This window comes from Amblyomma maculatum, chromosome 10 (genome assembly GCF_055883805.1).
Source record: "Amblyomma maculatum isolate TAMU_Amacu chromosome 10, ASM5588380v1, whole genome shotgun sequence".
NCBI lineage: Eukaryota > Metazoa > Arthropoda > Arachnida > Ixodida > Ixodidae > Amblyomma > Amblyomma maculatum.
In genome coordinates, this window is record NC_139353.1 from 156,466,087 (window position 1) to 156,487,673 (window position 21,587).

General features: G+C 49.5%; 1 pseudogene; it reads right to left on the reverse strand.

Annotated features, from left to right (window-relative positions):
* Nucleotides 1–12,135: 12,135 nt before the first annotated feature.
* On the reverse strand, nt 12,136–17,797 carry LOC146177760 (uncharacterized; annotated as a pseudogene).
* Nucleotides 17,798–21,587: the final 3,790 nt, after the last annotated feature.

Below are 21,587 nucleotides of genomic sequence, written 5' to 3' on the forward strand. Positions count from 1 at the left end.
CTGGGACTGAACGCTCCACGTGTGCTATTTCCCACAATAACGGCCGATCGCCCACGACAGCCTTCAGTGTTTTGTACAGTTGGTCAGTGCGTGCGTTGTGAACAGTTGCCTGGGCGCAAAGCTATTGCGGAGGTCCGCCCGATGGGCCGAGTGCTCAGTGACTTAAGACATTTGCGGGTGGGCCTCAAGCAAACTACTGTATACTGTACCATACTTTATATATTTCTTTTATTTTTACCTACCATTTTCTTTCGCCCTATCACTCCACTGTTTGATTTCCTCTACCTTCTCCTTGCTATCCCTTTATTTCCGGCGCCCCAGTTCAGGTGCTTCAGATATAAGATAGCAGATACCGGGCCTGGCAAACATCTTTTCTTTCCTTTTGTACATACAATAAATAACCACTACAACAACATCACGCGTGTGTGTGATCAATTTAGCACAGCTGCTCATGCGCGACCTCGCCGAGTGACGTCACTAGAAGAGGCGCAGGTGTTTGAAGCGAAAAGCTTCACTACAAGGCTCAGAACCGAGTTTCGCGTATGCCGTATGCCATGTGCCTTATACCGTGCACGTCACAGCCAAGGCCAAATGCGCAGCCCCCTCACCAAGCTCCGCCGACATTGCCTAGCAAAGCTTAAGAGGTGTGCGACTGCTCCTTATTACAAAAACAAATAGTATCCATCCGGGAATCGAACCTCAATCCCTTGGCCGAGCGCTTTACAGCTGTGCAGCGCCGTGCTTTTTGTTAGTTTTTTCTGACAAGGTATTTATTACACGTGGTTATGTACAGAATGGGTTATGTACAAGGACTATATAAAAAGCACTAAGCCGTGGCTGAGCTGCACAAGAGAAAACACAACTAAAAGGCAGGCAAAGAAAAACGCCGTGTCAATAGCGGATACCAATCAGGTTGAAAGTAATTTTCATCATAAATGTCCTTCAGTTGCAGCATCATTCTGCTACAATGAAGTCTAGTTGGAACAATAGGTTCAGCGTTGCGATCCAACATGCGTGTCTTCCACAAGCAATGAAGTCCAATAAGGAACAATATATCATATGATTCGTAATCAGATTGTGTTACTGCAAGATACCGTAAATTGTACAAATTTAGAACAGTCTTCCTTTAGAGCTCTTTGCAGCTCATCCCAAAAGAAAATTGCTTCTTTGCAATTAATGAAACAGTGTTCAATTGGTTCAGGCACTTCACACAGACGGCAGTTTACAGAAGATACAAAAATACTTTTTTCTATGGAGCCATGTGTTAACAGGTAGAGCTTCGGTGTGTAATTTAAAGAAAAATGTTTTCCTGCAAGGAGAAATCTGCATTTTGCGCACCCTCTTTCGCACTTCATTACCCTTAAGACCAAAGTATAAAGAACGATACAGTGCTGGCGGAAAAAGCATTGCCATCAATTCCTTGTATAGTCTCTTGCGCGAAACAGAGTATAAGTACTCATTAGAGAATCGTACTGTTAAAGGCCCGTCAGCCACAGGAACCGGGAATTGGACGGGACGGCATTCGCTGGGTGTTCGGGAACAAGTGGTGGCTCGTCGGCGGTTGGCTCCTTTTGAAAAGCTTGACACGACATCTCGTCCAAGGCCTGAGACGCTGCGTTGTTCACATTACCATCGGACGCATGAGCCTTATTTTCTTCCTCAGTAGCTTGTGGAGTGGCACTTGAAGACTCAGCCACAGCGGCGGCAGGAAGGTCACTGGACGTATCAATTATCTCAGAGGTGACCATGATGTGCTCCCGTAATGGATCGTCATGAGGCCGAATTCGGCGCCAAAGCTTGCCCGCGTACGTAACCACACACTCCGCCGTTGTGTGGCCGAAACCCGGCTATCTGCGTACCGCAGTGCCGACGAATGTGTCCTATCCAGTTGCAGCGGAGGCAGAGAGGTGGTCGGCCAGGTATCAGAACGAGGGGCTGCACTCCACACACAGTTAGCTCATGCGGAACGTCACAAACGCTAACTCCTTCGGCAAGTGTCAAAGTCATATCTTGGCTGGTGTGGTAGTGACAAACATTTATTTGTACAAGAAGGTGTTTGAACCGAGGCCCTATTGGCCGAGGCCCTCAAAAATCTCGCTGGAGCTCCTATTCAGGGGCCCCAATGGGTATCTAACGCCGCTCGCACCCTGGCGACCAAGGTCCGCTGGGACTGTAGGTCGTGGCAGCTGAGCAGCGCCGCCTCCCAGGCCTCTCTAGAAGGGCGGGTAATGAAAGATTTGGAACGATGGGGATTGGATTGGATGGAAAGGCCCAGACCATGTGGAAAACGTCCGATAAGGTCGCTCCACACAAGCTGCAGTTTGTATTGAAGTGCTTCAAGACTGCCGGGCACAGCATTGTGTTTGTAAAAAGTTTGAGAAGGAGCCTTTCGTCCGCTCTCCGGAGACCTTTACAAGGTTCCGGAAAGCGCCGGTGGCTGTCCTTATAATATGTGGTAATAATATAATATGCCTGTAATATATATTATATGTCTATATGTATATAATATAATATATTTAATATGGTAGGCGAATATGTCTACTTAGGACAGGTAGTGACCGCAAATCCGGACCATGAAAAGGAAATAACAAGAAGAATAAAATTGGGATTGAGCGCATTTGGTAAACACTCACAGATTATGACTAGCAGCTTGCCGGTATTGCTCAAGAGAAAAATATACAACAGTTGCATCTTACATGTACTCACCTATGGGGCTGAAACGTGGAGACTAACCAAGAGAGTTCTAGTTGAGGACGACTCGGAGGACTACGGAACAAAAAATGTTAAGGTTAACATTAGGAGATAGGAAGCGTGCAGAGTGGATCATAGAAATAACTCAAGTTACTGACATTCTAGTGGAAATTAGGAAGAAGAAATGGGCATGGGCAGGATATGTAGTACGAAGAGAGGATAACCGATGGTCGCTTAGGGTAACAAACTGGATTCCAAGGGAAGGAAAGCGTAGCAAGGGGCGTCGGAAAGTTAGGCGGGCGGATGAATTTAGGAAGTTCGATGGCCCGTAGCGCAGACGGCGGCCTACCACAAGTGGAAGAAGAGTGAGAGAAACAAGCTAGATATACTCATCCGCAGAGCCTACAAGACGGCACTGGGACTGTTCGAAACAACAAGCACCAAACGCATCCTGCAGCTAGGGGTGCACAACACTGTGGAGGAGATAGCGGAGGCCCAACGTGCCGCACAGCTTGAAAGACTGCCTACGATCAAGGCCGGCCGGAAAATCCTGGACAACCTGGGAATTGGGTATCAAGGCAGGGAGCAGACGCAGCACCCCGTCCCCGATAAGATCAGGCGCAACATCAGAGTGGACTCTGTACCGAAGAACATGAACCGGGAGTATAACAAAGGGAGGAGAGCAGCGAGAGCCAAGGCGCTGATAGACCAGCACGCGGCCGACACACACGCACGCTACGTTGACGCGGCTGAGTACGCCAAGATACACGGGTTCACGACGGTCGTCGTCGACGCGACCGGCACCGCTCGCACGACCGCCAGCACGAGATGCACCAAGCGCCGACCGCGACTGCCACACAGTGCTATGCGACTCGAGGCAGGCGGTGAGAAATTACGCCAAAGGCAGGATAGTGAAAGAAGCTGTGCGCATACTGCAGGCAACCAAGAACGACAATGGCAGCAGACAAGTGAAAATCAAGTGGTTCCCGGCGCACGCGGGCGAAGCGTCAGACCGCACCGCCAACCACAACGAGACGGCACACGCCGAGGCGTGCGCGCTAACGGACCGCGCCTCGGTCGACTGGCCGTTGTGGTTCAGCACCAAAGACCGAATGACCGACTACAACAAAATAACCAAGAGAGAGAGAGAAAACTTTATTTCAAAAAGAAAAAAAAGGGGGGGGGGCAGTGAGTGGAGTCTTCATTTCAAGACCCCAGTGGCCTGGGCTGCCGCTCTTGCCTGAGTTACCAGCCTACGCTGGGTCTCTAGATCAGAGCATTGCAGAGTGGCCTCCCACTGCGCCTCCGAATGGTGCATGTTTATGTGTGGAGGTTTGGGGCCTGTGCACCCCCATGTGACATGATAGGCGGTGGGCTGGTCATTGCACCAAGGGCATATGTCTGTGTAGTGTTCTGAAAATACTCATGCGAATCCTGGGTCTCTGGCTCCAAAGCGATAGAAAAGTAGACCACGTGCTCCACCTCCTCAAGAACACAACACAGCAGATCTCTAAAATGATCCGCCGGGTGGCAAGAAACAGAAAAGGCATGCGGGAAGAAGACACGATTTGTCTGGTGCAGGCGCTGGTCATCAGTCGCCTCTCCTATGGACTACCTTACCTCACCCTGCTCCGAAGAGATCTCAACAAAGTAAACGCAATGATACGTGCAGCTTACAGGAACGCGTTAGGCCTCCCACCATACACCTCCAACGTCAAATTGGAAGCTCTTGGACTGCACAACACATTTGAAGAAATTCAAGAGGCTGTCCTCCTGTCCCAAAGGGAACGCCTTCTGTCAACTGAGACTCGCCGGCTCATTCTCGAGCGCGCTGGCTATCCTTCGGACGTACAAGCTATACAGTCAACGACTAACATTCCTGTTCCGTACCGGGCAAGAGTATATGTGTCCCCGCTCCCAAAGAACATGTCTCCAGTCCACAACGAAGGGAGAAGGCACGCCCGAGTGAATTATCTTAAACGTGCAGTGGAACGCAGTCCGAAAACTGTCTATGTAGATGCCGCTCTATACGAGCATACACCGAACGCAGCAGCAGCCGTGGTGGTGGGCTCTTCATACACAGAAGTCTCCAGCATGTCTATCCAGCACTCTACTATCACAGAAGCGGAAGTGGCGGCGATCGTACTGGCCATTACCTACGGAGACGCGACCAATCGAGAGCTGCACGTAATCACCGACTCACAAGCGGCGTGTCGGCTCCTCCTTGCAGGCAGAATACCCAAAAAATTATCTCGCTTCACAACTAACCCATTGGCTACAACCTCACAGCTCAAACATCAGATCACTTGGGTTCCGGGGCACTCTGGATTGGAAGGTAATGAGGTCGCGGATAGGCTAGCTTGAGGTCACACAAAATAACCAAGGTGTTTCGCCTAGCTCGCAGAACTCTTCCATCCCCTTGCTCGGGGTTCAGTCGAGAGCAAGCCCTTTTATTCAGACAGCTACAGACGGGCTCACTCCCCAGCCCTTCGCTGATGCATAGAATGTATCCCGAGACGGACCCGACAGACAAATGCAGAGTCTGCCGAACGGAGACGGCCGGCTTCATACACATGCTGTGGAATTGTAGCAAGTATCAGGAAGAAGCTAAGTCTGGGAGGATCCCGCCGCAACTGGAAGCAGCCGCAGCGAGCGACAATCAAGAGGAACAACTCTGGGCTGTCGAGCAGGTCATCAAGGCGCTGGCCCGGCAGGAAACCAGCGAGCCGGCCGCGGTGAGCGGGGACCCAGGCCGCGCGGCCGGTGCCCAGAGGACGACGTAGGCCCCGTCCGAAGCGCGCGCGCGAGCGCGCGTTCTACTGCAGGCCCCGAATAAACGTTTTACTAATCCAATAGGGGTAAGTGGATGCAGCTAGCACAGAACTGGGTTAATTGGAGAAATATGGGAGAGGCCTTCGCCCTGCAGTGGGTATAGTCAGGCTGATGATGATGATGATGATGAATATAATATGTGGCTGAGCGTCATCATTCGTTCCATGTCGGCAACTTTCCAGTTTTCCCTCGAAATCGAGGTGACTGTGCCATAAGCAACGCCGCGGGTCGTGAAGAGCTGCTGGGGGATGGGGCAGGTAGGTCACCGCCGCTTGCGGTGGGAGCTAGCCCGCCACCGAATTTTTATCTGTTGTAGGCCGTCATTGCACCCGCCACCGCTTCGGTGGTGGACGACGGCTGTTGTTGCGGCGCGCGTCTTTCTCTCCCTCTTCCTTTTATTCTTTCCTATCCTTTTATTCTTCCCTATTTTATCTTCGGTGCGATGAAATCCTTTATTCTTCCCTACTTTTTCCCCGCCAGGGTGGTGCAGTGGTAAGACGCCCGACTACTGTGCCGGAGTACCCGGGTTCGAACCCGACCTCGGCGGCTGTGTTTCGATGGAGGCGAAACAAAGAGGCGTCCGTGTGCTGTGCAATGTCAGCGGACGTTAAAGATCCCCAGGTGGTCGAAATTACTTTGTAGCCCTCCACTACGGCTCCTCTTTCTCTCTTTCCACTTTCACTCCAACCTTCCTCTCTTTCCTTACGGCGCAGTTGAGGTGTCCACAGAAAACGAGTGAGACAGTTACCGCGCCTTTCCCTTCCTATAAATCAATCTCTTCGGTCTGCGCATGTTGGGGTACCTGCGCCGAAACTTTAACCTTTCTATTAGTTCAATAAAATTGCTTCGCTTCTTTATAAAACCCTTGTTCGTCCTAAACTGGAATATGCAGCCTCTGTCTGGGACCCTGGCCTTGCATCTCTAGAATCTGAAATCGATTCTGTTCAGAACCGCGCGTCACGTTTTATACTTTCCAACTATCACCGTAACTCCAGTGCTCCCGTTATGAAAACAACATTATCATTGCCACCGCTTTCACTACGCAGAAAAATTTCTCGCTTATGCCTATTTCACAAAATCTATTACCACAATCCTGTCCTTAAGAGCCGGCCACTAACTACCCCCACATATGTTACAGGTCGCATTGATCATCTTCACAAAGTAGGTGTTCCGTCATGTCGTACTAAACAGGCCTCTTATTCTTTGTTCCAAACACTTCTGTCAGTTGGAACCACCTTCCTAGGCACATTGCTGATATTACGGACCCAAATTCAAGACTGCCGTATGTAATCTATATTTATAGATGATAGTTAATTGTTTTTGTTCATTTTCGTTGACATTTTGACTGTCGGAAATGATTTTTGTCTCACCTGCTTTTCCGCTTTTGTTTGCGCCAATCCGTTTTTTTTATCACTTTTCGCCGTGTTATTGTTTCTCCTATGTTGTTTCATGCTGCACTGTACCCTGTACCAATGTATCTTTCCCACTCCCCTCTTTAATGCCTTCGGGCCCTGAGGGTATATGAATAAAAAAAAAATAAAAGGTCGCCAGGTGGTCGAAATTACTCCGTAGCCCTCCACTACGGCTCCTCTTTCTTTCCCCTTTCAATTCCATCTTCCTCCCTTCTCTTACGGCGCGGTTGAGGCGTCCACAGAAAACAAGTGAGACCGTTCCCGCGCCTTTTTGTTTCTATAAATCAATCAATCTCTCCGGTCTGCAAGAGGCAGCGGAGATGGCTCAGCTACAGAGCCAGTAGGAGGCCCGTGCATTTTCTTTCCTTCTTCCTACAGCCACAACAACAACAAGCGCTGCTGAAGGAAGGAAGGAAGGAAAAACTTCACTTTCGATCCCGACCTCGGCGGCTGCGTTTCGATGGAGGCGAAACGAAGAGGCGTCCGTGTGCTGTGCGATGTCAGCGCACGTTAAAGATCCCCAGGTGGTCCAAATTACTCCGTAGCCCTCCACTACGGCTCCTCTTTCTCTCTATCCACTTTATCTCCCACCTTCCTCCCTTCCCTTACGGCGCGGTTCAGGTGTCCACAGCTACAAGTGTGACAGATACTGCGCCTTTCCTTTCCTGTGAACCAATCAATCAATCAATCACCCTATATTACTTGGCGGTTTTGGGACCTCTTCAGAGATGTCTGCTTGTTGAATCCACAAGAGTCTTCTCCGTCAACCTCATCCACTTCTGAACAATGGTCGTTTGCAGGGCTCCGCTGGCTACTGCCGCCCATTGGGCTTGCTGTACCAGACCTTGCTGATCTTCGCAGCGGTCGCTGGAAAGCAGTCTCCCATTGCTCCGCACTTGGGTTTCAAATTTTGGGGACCACATCTATGTTTTGACAGGCCCATGTGATGTGATATAGTATTGGTTTTTCATCGCAACACGGATATCTGCGCGCGTATATGGTAGGGTGCATTTTGTTTAGTATGTGGAGGTTTGGGTATGAACCCGTTTCTAATTGTCCCTATATGACAGCTTCCTCACTGGCAGAGTGTACTAGAATGTTTTGATCTCTGGTGAGAGAACTGTGCGGTGGGGGATATCGCATTATTCTTCCTCTATAGTTTTCTACTATGGCCGAGTATGCCTTGGGGGCTGGCAAAAGTTTCGCGGACTCGTCGGATGCTCGGAAAGTAGTGTATGCTCGAGCTATTCGGCCGTCCTCTTGGTTTCCTGCCACCCACATATGCCCCGGTACCCACATAATTTTGTGTCTGGTCTTGTTTTCTTCGTGGTTTTTAAGTCTGTCGCTCGCTTCGAGAAGTATACGGAGCGCGTGACGACCAATCCTACCATTCATGAAATTGCGACAGGCTGTTTGAGAGTCCATGAGTACCGTTAGCGACCGCCCAGTTCTATAGCCCTCCGCCGCCGCTATAGCAACGGCTACTTCCTCGGCCTCTGCTACTGTGCAGTGTCGGATGGAGGCGCTGGTCACTTCGCGTAGGAAGGAATCGACCACCATGGCTACTGCAATTTTGTTTCGTCCTCCTCTCGAGTACGCGTCTGTATACATGGTCGTGTCTTGAGGAGCGTATGTTTTTTGAATAAAATCGGCCCTTGCTTCTCTTCTACCTTGGAGGAGGTTAAGGTCCATGTTTCTCGAGATTGGAGCTACCTTGAGGGACTTGCGAAGTTCGTCGGGGATCGTTTCCGTCCTTGCTATTTCTCGCATTTGCTCACAGTATCCATCTCTCTAAGAGCGCTCTTCCAGTCATTGTCTGCAGCAGCCTGAGTTTTCGCGACTCAAGCTGCGCCTCGCGTAGTTCTTCGAATGTGTTTTGCAATCCAAGCGTCATGATCTTTTCTGTAGACGCGTTGCGGGGTAATCCGAGCGCCGTCTTATACGCTTTGCATAGCAGGGCATCCGCTTTTTGTATTTCACTCTTGTTGGGGCACTGGTAGGGCAGGCTGTACATAATTTGGCTCACTACGAGGTTTCTAACTAGTTTTAATGTGTCCTCTTTGCGCATGCCATGCCGCCTGTTGGTGATGCGGGTGATCATGTGTGTCACTTGTAGCGTTGTTGGTTTGAGCATGGTAAACATGTGACTACTGCGTTGGTTCGATTGAACCCACATACCTAATATTCTTATTGTTGTCTTTTCCGGGATGGGCATTCCTTCCAGGTAGATATTGAGTTTCAGGTCCTCACTGGTTGGGACGGTCCGGTTTTGTTTGCCTCTCCACACTCGAAGCAGTTCCGATTTCTCGGTCGAGCATGCGAGTCCTCTTTCACCGAGATATTTCTGTACACAGGAGGCCGCTTCCTGTAGTTTTTCTTCCTGCTGATAATTCCGCTTGTGCACCGTGATCATGATAGCGGGATTCCGCGCGTGACCGATACTGCGATTGGCGCGCAATTTTAAAGCACCAAAGACTAAAATAGGTAAAGCACTCAATTAGGGTGACGTCATGGATGTGACGTCACCCATCTGCCGTCAGCTATGAGGACCAAGGGGGAACGAGTGCGCTGCAACGCCGCCGGGTGGCGCTTCCTGCCTTCCGCGAGTGACAGATGCTGTGCCTTCATTTTACTGTAAATGAATTATAGTGGTAAGGTGCAGTGGTAAGACACCCGACTACTGCGCCGGAGTACCCGTCCATCCTCCCGCGTGGCAAATATTGAGAATGTGCACCCTGAATTCTGCCAGGCGTATTGAGCTTATATGGGTGCCGGCTCACTCTGGCAATCCCGGAAATGAGGCCGCCGATAACATAGCCCGAGGACTTATTAGCCGGGCAAATGGCGACCCATGCCGGGATTTCTCGAGGGAGCCGGCACATACATTTTCTGAGCTCACACAGCAAGCACGCCTTGCCCGTCGACTCTACCCCCCTCCCCACTCGCAGCTGTATCACTCCCAACAAATCCTTTGGAGGCGTCTTCAAGCCAGAACGCTTCTCACCCCTCAACGCCTATCCTATACCGACCCGTTTCCCCTGAGTGCACTCTCTGTGGAGAGTTGCACGCCACCTCGGACCACATTCTTTTCGGCTGCCCTGCCGATCCTCCCCCCCAGGGACAGCCCGCCATCGGATCATGGGAGGAATGGGAGGTCCTCCTTACGTCGCAGGACCTGGACATCCAACTTCGCTGTGTGGACTGGGGTGCCAGTGTCATGGCCCTACGTGACCTGGACACATGCGCGTAATGTGAGGGCCGTGCGGTGGCCCTGGGCCCTTGAAGGGTCCAAACTCGCTCGTGAAATAAAGTTTTAGAGCGCAGCACTTTGGCACTCGTTCCTGGGTTTCGCGTCGGCGTCGGCCTCGTAACCAGCGCCTCCCCACTTTCATCCCCCCAGTTCGAGCCGGCGCTTGGCAACCGAAGCCTCGCAGGAAGCGCGGAGCAGCCGGAGAACACAAGGAAAGGAAGGGGGTAACACTAGGAAAGGAAGGGGGTTTGAGCGGGGGGAGGGGTCGCCGGAGGAAGCGCTAGCAGCGACTGTCTGATGCCGCTGCCGCCGCTAGCGAGTCAAGACAACGTGACCGCGTAGATAATAATAATAATTGGTTCACAGGAAGGGAAAGGCGCAGTATCTGTCACACGAGTTTGTGGACACCTGAACCGCGCCGTAAGGGAAGGGAGGAAGGTGGGATTTAAAGTGTAAAGAGAGAAAGAGGAGCCGTAGTGGAGGGCTACGGAGTAATTTCGACCACTTGGGGATCTTTAACGTGCGCTGACATCGCACAGCACACGGACGCCTCTTCGTTTCGCCTCCATCGAAACGCAGCCGACGAGGTCGGGTTCGAACCCGGGTATTCCGGACAGTAGTCGGGCGTCTTACCACTGTACCACCCCGGCGGGGCATGACCGCGTAGAAAAACTGATCAATTTTTTATAGGAAGGGAAAGGCGCGGTAACTGTCTCACTTGTTTTCTGTGGACACCGCAACCAAGCCGTAAGGGAAGGGAGGAAGGCGAGAGTGAAAGTGGAAAGAGTGAAAGAGGAGTCGTAGTGGAGGGCTACGGAGTAATTTCGACCACCTGGGGATCTTTAACGTGCGCTGACATCGCACAGCACACGGACGCCTCTTCGTATCCCGTTCCTCTCACTCGTAACGCGTCCCACGGCTGTGACAACCTCGCAAGGCACTTGTATAGATCTCGTCTTTGAGAATCAAGCATTGGTGTACCAAGTCGAACATATATCAGTCTATTTCTCCGACCACAAAGCTTCCTTCATGACGGTCAAGAACTGTTAGGGGAGTCTTTGTTAAAGGAATACGTGTGAAAAATAAAAAATAAATTCTGTGATAGCGCATACATGTGTTGCTCGATTTCTTTGCCTCAATCTATCGAAATGGTGAAACAGCTTATTTGCTGGGCTCAAATTTCGCATTAGGAAGTAACGTAATCGTCGGTAATTTTTTCCTCCTCCTCCGGGTTCAATCCCGACCTCGGCGGCTGTGTTTCGATGGAGGCGAAACGAAGAGGCGTCCGTGTGCTGTGCGATGTCATCGCACGTTAGATTCCCAGGTTGTCAAAATTACTCCGTAACCCTCCACTACGGCTCCCCTTTCTCGTTTTACACCCCCACCTTCTTCCCTTCCCGTAAGGCACGGTTCAGGTGTCCACAGACACAAGCGTGACAGATATTGCGCCTTTCCCTTCCTGCGAAACAATTATTATTATAGAAAGCCGGTAAACTTAGACGCGCTCGACATGGAAGAAAATGATACTTTAGCTGCTGACGAACGGTGCAGAAAACAAGAAATTAACTTCTGATCCCGAGGCAGTCACTGCTTTTAGCTGCGTGTATCCACGCATAGCAGAGCTAAGCCATGTTTATTTTCCTTTAGACGTTTCTTTGCCATGAGCACCAAAGCTATACTGTGGCTTTTGTTCCTGCTTCTTCGCCGTTTCTAGTGTTTTTACTTCCCCTTCGAAGCCTAGCTCTAGCCCTGTGACCTGTTCCATTGCATGTTTTCTGTAAATCTCAGGCCCAGTGAAGGAGAAAGTGTGTTCACCCGTGTCTTTAGGGTTGCCGCGTACATTGTCTTACACAGAAACTGCGCTTTTTGTGGAACATTTGCCCTCGCCCCTCAGACTCTATATCTTTCCCTTTCAGGGCCGATCCTCCCTCACCTCACCGAGCCAAATCCTCACGATGTGAGGATTAGGATGCCCTCATGAGGGTTCACCCTTGTGAGGATGCCCAGGTTTGCTGACCACCCATCAAGACAGCATAGGAATAATTTCGTGCCTACGAGAATTTAGCGACAACAAAGTAATTCATGCCATTTTGAACTTCTCAATTGTAATAAGACACACTTTTCAGAAAACTATTATCTCTACAATGAGGGAAACTGCGAAGCAATTAACACTGAATTAACTTTCTATCGGTGTTTCGGACGGCTCTTCATAATAGAAGCATAAATGACAACTGGATACTATTTAAACGTATTTTCTGAAATGATCAATAAAATTATTCCAACATGCAGTTTTCCGAACATAATCTCAAGCCCTGTTATACAAATGCTAAGAAAATCGAAAATCAGTAAAAAAAAGAACGCTCATTTTGTACAGCTAAGCATCAAGCAAGCCGGCAGGCATAAGATGAATGCTGTGAAACTGAACACACGCACTTTGCCGCGATTAGAAGTTCGAAGCGTTCATTTTACAAAGTCGATCTGCCGAAATGAAAGCCAGCAACCTGAATAAGTTCTGGAAGGTGATAAACCCGATAAAAACACGACTTCAATCTCTCACTAATTACCCTGGTGAAAGGATGATGGATATTGAATGCCCAAACACCGGTTAGCACTGCATTTTAACGCGGTAGCGTCAAGGAGCTCGTGTCGCAGAAAAGCCGGTGTCGTCAGCGGCGTTGGCCGTGAGCGATAAATCCCGGCATGCAATTCATAAGTAAAAAGCAACTTCCAAGATGGTCTGGGTGGGAATCCAACCAGGGTCTCCGGAGTGTGAGACGGAGATGCTACCACTCAGCCACGAGTTTTTTTTTTTCTTTATTTCCTGACCGAGGACGTACAGAAAAAAAGACACATGTGACATCAATAGCATGACAAAATAAAAGATCAAGCATTGACTTAAAGCTTCAGGCTTCTTTAGCTGAAGTTGTCGGATTAAAAATCCCTGATATGTGACAACCCTTCAAAACTAACTGACCATTCTGGCTCTAGTTTTAAAGCTTTCTGTTCGTCCACATATGCCCGTATGCTCTCTCTAAAGAGCTGTCTCGCTGAACGTGCATCGACGTCACCGTGCTCTACAGCCATTCTGCTTTTCCATATGCTGTGGAGAGCCAGTAGCATCAAAAGATCCAACGGTGTATCATTGTTCGCTTCTACTGGCAAGAATCGGATACCATGTGGGCTTATGGGTAGTTCTTTTTTAAGCGTCCTCTGGAGCACGTCCCATAAAAATACGGCATCCCAGCATTCGAGAAACACGTGTTCAATCGTCTCCTCTTTCCTGCATATTATGCAGTGGACACCCCAGGGTACAAAAAGTCCTTTCTGTTCCTTCCATTTCTTTACCTCCAATGTTCCAGTGTGCAGCTTAAAAAAGAACGTTTTCACCCCTGCCGGCACCATCATCCTCTTCACTCTTTTAAGAACATTTTTGCCCCCTGTGGACGAGTACACAGCTCTGTACAACGGTTCTGGAAGCACCACATCGCACAAGTCTTTATACAGTTTTTTCCGGTTTACACTCCACAAATAGTCTAAAGTAAACCGCACCATCAAGAACCTGTACGCCAAGACCACTTCCCTTAGATACCCGTGGACACCTCCTGACATGCGGTCAGAAGAAACGACAATTCCCGAGAGAGCTTGACCCAGGCGTAACTGACAGACCGTACGAAGAAATGGATTTTTCACATTCCTCAAAAACATGAAACGATTGACTGACTGGCGCAGAAACAGATGTGCCAAACCAATCCCGCCGTCCTTCACCCGGCGGAAGAGATTTGTTCGACTAGTCCGTTCCCACGAAGACCCCCACACAAAGACGGCAAAGATACGATGCATCTTTTGGACATTAGCTCTTGAACAATATAACACTTGAAGCACATACCAAACTTTTGTCACTAAAAACAAATTACAAATTTGTGGCCTTAGCAAACACCGACCACTGCCATCCATTCCATTTGTCCACTCTATCTTTCAATTTACCGACTTGGTTTTTCCAGTATGGGTCACTGTCCCGATACGATTCAAGAGGAGCACCAAGGTAGCTGACAGGGTTGGTAACAAATTTCATGTTAGCAAAAATGCCGGGGGTCGCTGGCCAGTCACCGTGCCAGAAGCCCAGGCACTTGCCCCAGTTAACAGCCCTGCCGCTTACAGCGCAAAAATCTTTTACAGTTTTCACAAATTCTACGATGCTTTCGTAGTCTACACAAAACATCGCGACATCATCGGCATAAGCCAAAAGCTTCACTTCTGCTTGATGCAGCTTGAAGCCCCGCATTTTCTCATGCTTGATAATGCTTAAACATAAATGTTCAAGATAGATACAAAACAGAAGAGGTGAAAGGGGGCAACCTTGACGAACTGAGCGTTGGACAGCAATACTGTCACCGACAGATATGTTCACAATTAGCCTAGTTGTACAAGCACTGTAAGCCATAGCCACTCCTTCTCTGATGACGCATCCGACCTTGACATAGTCTAATATACACAAAAGCAAGTCGTGGGGCACTCTATCAAAAGCCTTTTCAAGATCTATTTGGAGCATTGCTACTCCAAGTCCACCAGCATCGCAACATTCAAGAATGGCCTCGCGATGTGAATGTTCGTAAAAAGGGACCTGTCTTTAATACCGCATGTTTGGTGGTCTCCAACAATATCTTTAATAACTGTTTGCAGTCTTTTGGCTAGTATTTTCATAACAATTTTATAGTCGACATTGGTTAAACTAATCGGCCGGTAAGAGGTAACACTGCGTAATTGACCTCGGTCCTCCGTTTTGGGAATTAGCACAGTATGAGAAGATGCAAAGGACGGCGGCAGCACATTAAGCTCATATGCTTCATTATACACTTTTTCCAGTGCCGGCGAGAGAAAATCCTGGAAAGCTTTATAACATGCGGCGCTAAGTCCATCAGGCCCAGGCGATTTGCCGGGGTTCAAATACCCTATAGCGCATTTCACTTCGTCCTCCGTGATGGGGGTCTCTAGCACACGTGTCGTCTTTTCATCGTGTTGTGGCATTAAAGGTAAATAAACTCTCTTGAAACTCTCGATATCAACTGCACACCGTGCGAACTGCTGACGATAATGCTCGAAGAAAGCTTGCTGGATTTCTTTCTTTTCGTTGGTAATGGTCCCTTGGTATTCAATTTCATCAATCTGATTCCTTCGAGCGTGCCACTTTTCTGTGCCTAACGCCCTTTTTGTCGGACCTTCCCCCCTTATCAGCCGTTCGGCTCTAGCTCTGACAAGGGCACCGCGATATCGGTCAGCGTCGAGTAGTTCAAGCTTGCCCTTAAGGGCTCGTATGTCATCTATGAACAAACCGGGGTTATTGCTTTCCACATCGATTAGATGCTGTAGATTCACGTGAAGGGACCTTTCTTCGGCCCTTTCTTGTCTGGCTATAGCGCTCAATTTTTCCAATGCTGTCATTTTGACATTCTGTTTAAAAACCTCCCATTTAGCCCCTAACTTTGTTACGCCTTTGTCATTCATATTTGCTATATGCCTTTCAACGTCGGCTTGGAAACTGTCATCAGATAATAATTTTGAGTTTAACTTCCACATTTGCCAGTCAAATCCTTGACTTTTAGTTTTGTTCCCAGCGATAGTGACGGTGACCAAGCAGTGATCGCTGAACGATACTGGCTTAACGTGGTATTCGTGGCATACAGGCACCAGATCAAGAGATATGTACATCCTATCGAGTCGAGCGTGGCTAGAAGCCTGGAAATGAGTGAACTGAGCAGCTCGTCCACCCTCCAGACATCCAGCCACATCAACAAGGTTAAACTCATTTACCAATTCTGCGAGAACACAGGTGCTGGCATCACTATGCGGCCTTCTACTCGTTTTATCTGATGCGGAGAGTACACAATTGAAGTCTCCCATTATCACAGTTAGCCTTTCACAGTTGCAATACTGACGAATACCTTCAAAGAAATCGCGCCTTTCGCCAACGCTGTTCAGTGCATAAACACAAATGATGCGCCATTCGTATGAATACAGCACGAGATCGCAAACAACGAAGCGGCCATACGCACAAGCCGTGACAGCTTGAATTGTGACACCAAGGCACTGACGCACAAACAGCACACAACCAGCCGCTGCTCCAACTGCATGACTTACAACGGCATTGTATCTTGAAGTAAAAAGGCTAACCATTCTCCCGGTTTCTTCTTCACCATCAACTTTAGTTTCCTGAATCGCGATGACGTCTAGCTCCAGCTCGCTGACCAAACGAAACAGTTGATTTTGCTTGCGCCTTGCTGCGAGCCCTCGAACATTAATAGTCGCGAATCTAATGGCTTTGTCTAGACAAATCATTGCTGATGAACGAATACCCGGGAGCATGGTCATACCTTTAGGGATGTCTGTGGCCGAGCACCCCTCCATGGTGGCAGGTGTTAGGTCTGAGGTGGGAGCGGTGCAGCCACCCCTCTTTTATCTAACAAGTTCGGCCTAGGCCGAAAGGACGCCCGCCGTACCGCCGCGGAAGTCTTTGTCGGCGGTCCTTCGACGTCTGCGTTCTCGTGATCTGACGTTCGGTCCTCCGTGTCGTCGTGTGTCCGCTTCGCTACCGCTGCCGAGTTCGCTGCCTCAGATTCGACCATGCTGTCTGTCTCGTGAATAAATACTGTGTTGTGACTGACCTCCGTGTCCCCAGTTGAGTTGCTGCTGCTGGCCACCTTAGCGGCCGCGACGCCGACGGAACACGCTTGCAAATTCTTGACACCCTGCTCCTTGACCTCGTCCGCGTTTGGGGAGGGGGGAGTGACCGTTCTTTTTGCTGAGCTGGTGCCTGTCTCCTTAGCTGCTTCTTCCGCATCCGCCTCGTCCATGAGGTGTTCCGACATGTCGTAGTTCCTCACGGGCCCTGCGACGTTTGCATACGTCTTTACACATTGCGGTTCGTCGTGGCCGAAACGACGACAACGAGCGCAGCGCGGAACCTGGCACTCCTTCCGGATGTGACCCGTCGTCTTGCAGCGAAGGCACAGGGGAGCCCTGCCCGGTACGACGACGAGCGCTGGCTCACCGGCAACTCGCAGCTGGTATGGGATGTCGCCAATTTTCACCCCTGTCTTCAGCTTTAGGGACACGGTGCGCGTAGTTGACCCTTTGTCGGTGACGCCTTGTGCGCGCCACCTTTCCCTTGCGATGTCAGACACCGTCCCATACGGCAACAGTGCGGCTCGCACGTCTTCGTCAGGAACGCCATGCAACAGCCAGTGAATCTTTAACCGGACGCCCTGACGTTGGGGTCGACGATTACACAGCGATGGTCCTTCACTTTCACAGCACTGACAGCGAGCAGCTTACGTGTGGCCTCGGCGTCTTTAAACGTCACTGCCCAAACGTGGTTCATTTGGTACGCCCCCAGGGCGACCACCTCTGGGAGCAATCCAAGACGAACCAACGCGTCCCTGAAGTCTTCAACTCGGTACGGTCGAGCCTTCACATCACCATGCATGAAAACAGTATTAAGCACAATGCGCCCAGTTGGCAAACATGGCAGAATCACCTGATACTCGTCAGCCGAAGCGTCAAAAAACCTGTTTCCGTGGCCGGCCTGGGCCGCAAACGCCGCTCCGCCGGAGCTCATGCTTCTGCGTCCGTACACGCCGGTGGCCGGAAGTAGAAGTGATCGAACGCTCTGGTTTCTCCTCAATATACGAAATAATATTTCGCCTTTTACCGCTCAGCCACGAGTTCAATGCTTGAAAGCGGTACAAAAGTGCTTCTAGTGAATGCGGTGTTGCCTTAGAAACGTGCCGTAGAACGTTATACTGCGGTGTATATCAGTAATTATGAGCATGTTACTTAAGTCGCAGTTACACGAGTAGCGAAGTACGTTTCCGCTACATTTCTGCGCTCTGCGCACAAGCAGAGCCATCTTGCGGCAAACACAGAAGAACCCCTCCTCGCAATGTGCGGCGCTGCCCCGACACGTGGCGCGCCACTCGCCCCTGACGTTTCGCCGTGCTCCCTCACGGGTTGTGGAATCAAGCGTCTTTCCTTTCTTTAGATCACTATCTTCGCTCACCCGCTTCTACCCTTCGGGCCGCCTGGGTTCCGGTGTGAGGATGCCCCAATACCCTTGCGTTTAATAAGTTTTATCGCTCTCTCCCCTTCCAACATCCAGCGTGCGTCACTTGAACAGTGGTGTTTAGGCGACGCGGCTCCTCTTTCCGCTCACAGCGCGATTGCTAGGTGCAGCGTCTGATTCCGGACGCCTCTGACGTGATCGCTGCGCCGTAGCGCTTCTGCTGGGAAAGCGTCCCCTGCGATGTGTGACTGACCGACATACTCAGTGCGTGTGAACGCTAAAGGAACACGGGAGCAAGAAACGTTGTAGTGTGCACAACACAGTGCGATAATGTAGATTGTGAGAAGCACTTGTTTGAACAAATAATTTGAAAAAAGTTGTACAGTGCACTTAGAAGTGTTGAGTATGAAAACTGTCTTTGTGTGACTCAAAAGCATACCGAGCGAATGAGTGAGTGGTGCGAACGAGGTGCAATAACGCTATCGCGTTCCACTCTTGAAGGCGAAGCTTAAGCGTCCTCCCAATTTTTTTCGGTTTTACTAATGAATGCGAAGCACTATGTTTTAGATTATCTCTTATATTCACCACAGCCATGGACGCGATAACCTTGAACGGAAATAGACTTTCGTGCATACCCGACAAAATTAACAACTCCACAATGTTTTGTTCATTGTGCTCGCAATGATTATCTAAAGAAACCATTCCAGAGGACAGAAAAGTGGGGAAGGTCATTCCCGACCACAAAACAAGTAGTGCTGATTCACTTCTTACTTATTGTCCCATTTCATTAACAAGTGTACAATTCAAACTCATGGAATATGTCATTTACTCACAATGGATGCAATTTTTGGATTCAAATAATTTCTTTCATACATCACAGCATCGATTACCCAAGGGCTTTTCCTGCGGAAATGAACTAGCCATTTTTCTTCATGATATTCATGCCAATCTTTATATTAACCTATAAACTGATATTAACCTATAAACTGACTTCATATTCTTAGCTTTCGCTAAGGCACTTGACCAAGAACCTCACAAACGCTTGCTTCTTAAACTTTCCCAGTTGAGTCCAAATCTGAACATAATTGCATAGATTAAAGCTTTCCTCACGCATCGCTCTCAGCTCGCTGTCAATAATATCCAACCTTCCAATCCGCATCCAGTCACCTCCAGCGTCCAACGGGGTTCTGTTCTCGGTCTTTTGTTATTCCTCATTACGTTAACGATTTACCCCAGCATGTCTCTTGTCACATCCGCTTGTTCGCCGATGATAGTGTCATTTATCGCTCAGTGACTAACAATTCCAACTAAGAATCCCTTCAGGCATATCTCGCCATGTGCAAGACTGGCGCTTCCAGTGCAGGAGGACGCTTAACTCTAAGTATGTGCATGTGATTCCAGAGCCGTAGCAATCCTCATGTTTTATTGCGATAGCAACAATGCGCCAGGTGTTCTCCCGTCGCCTTATCCCGAGAAGGTTTGGTTTGGTTTGTGGGGTTTAACGTCCCAAAGCTACTCAGGCTACGAGACACGCCGTAGTGGAGGACTCCGGAAATTTCGAACACCTGGGTTTCCTAACGTGCACTGACATCGCACCGCACACAGGCGCCTTGCTTTTCGCCTCCATCGCAAAGCGGCCGCCGAGGCCGGGATTCGATCCCGGATCCTTGGTAACAGTAGTCGAGCGCTGTAACTACTCGACTATTGTTCCCAATCCCGAGAAGGGCCACGTTTGACCTTGAACAGCCGCGCAGAAGAAGAAAAAGAAGAACGCTCGGTCACTGGTAGCTAATGCTTTCGCGCCATATTCGGTTCAGCAGCATTGAACTCTTCTCATTTATATATGGGCTGGTAGCTTACGCTCTCGCACCACACTATTAAATGATGAGCTTAAAGGGGCCCACAAACACCTCCCGAGCACTCCTCACAAACTATCTCAGTCGCTAGATCATGCTGCGATACACATTTGAACGCAATAATACACGTCTACGCGCAGTGCAGGTCCCACAATCCCATTCGAAAGTTGGCGCGTTCTTTCCTTCGACTTTTGCCAGTCCTCCTTCTCCTCTGTGCAACGCTGCTACGTGCATGCGTTTTCGCATGACTATTGGTCTGCTTCTTTGCGACGTCACACAGCCATTAAACTATCGCTAATGCCAGAAAAATCGAAGTACGCTTAACTTTTAATTATCAGGAAAGAAAATTAGGATGTTTTGTAGACAGAAACATTTTTTCAACGCTTTTTTTTTCCTGCACTTCCGGTCTCACGCGCGCACGCGCGCATCTTTGCCCTTCGCGCAGGCACCACTGCAATCACGGCGCGGTCGCGAGCGGCGATCTCGTTTCAGTTCCTTGCAGTGTACTTACGGGGCACTTTCCGCCTGTGAATGTTCTCGTTTCTTGTGTCGCCCATGCGAAAAGAACTTCGAAGTCGGCTTACAGGTTTACAACATTAAGTCGGTGCTTTAAATGTCGGGCCCCAATCCACTGCGCCTTACGTAGTGCAGCAAAATTTCGGAGGCAACCGCTGCTCCGTTCCTGTGTCCACCAAACCAAAATACACACCTCGGATCAAGTCAAGGCGACAACATACGCTGGTAAGTAATGTGTTTACTAGCTTGAACATAGCGCACAGATAAGCGACGGTTTCACAGGTGCAATGAGTTAGTCATTGTTGTGATGCATCATTACTGTGGCGGCTATTAAAATCCTACCGTCTTAACCGTTGACTTGATTGCGTGAAACTACTCACGGATGTTGCATTTTGTCTCGTAGTAAGTTTGTAGGTTATAAACTTTTGCCTTATAGTAAATTAGCTAAGACAACTGTACCTACCTGGCTTGGCCGTGCGCGATGCGCGAACCCGTGGTATCATGTGCCGGCGTTGGCAGCTTTCGGCCCCCGATACTGGCGCAGATTGCGGGTTCGCATTGTACGCAGCAGCAGCGAATTAAGCACCCTTACCTAACTAACTGCGAGCAAATAAAAGTTACCGCAATATCAAAGCTCCGTGTACAGTTTCACCACAAACTACTGAGCGGTTAGGCCGGTGAGATACAAGACGCCGCGGTAAACGCATATTAGCATTCGCATGCTGTATCTGCCCCTTGCAAGGTTTCACATGACGTGCAGTGGTGAGGAGGCACCGAAGAAACAAAGAAAACAACTTTATTTCGAGAGAAGGCCTACAGAATTTCTCTAGATAAGTCCTAGAGCATATTCCATTATGTCCTGAGGGTAAACAATTGACGTTATCCGCCTCTTGCGCGAGTTTTCTGCGCATGCGCGAAGCCCCAGCGGCGACTGATGAAAACACACTGAGTGGCGTCGACGGCGCTTCTCGTCG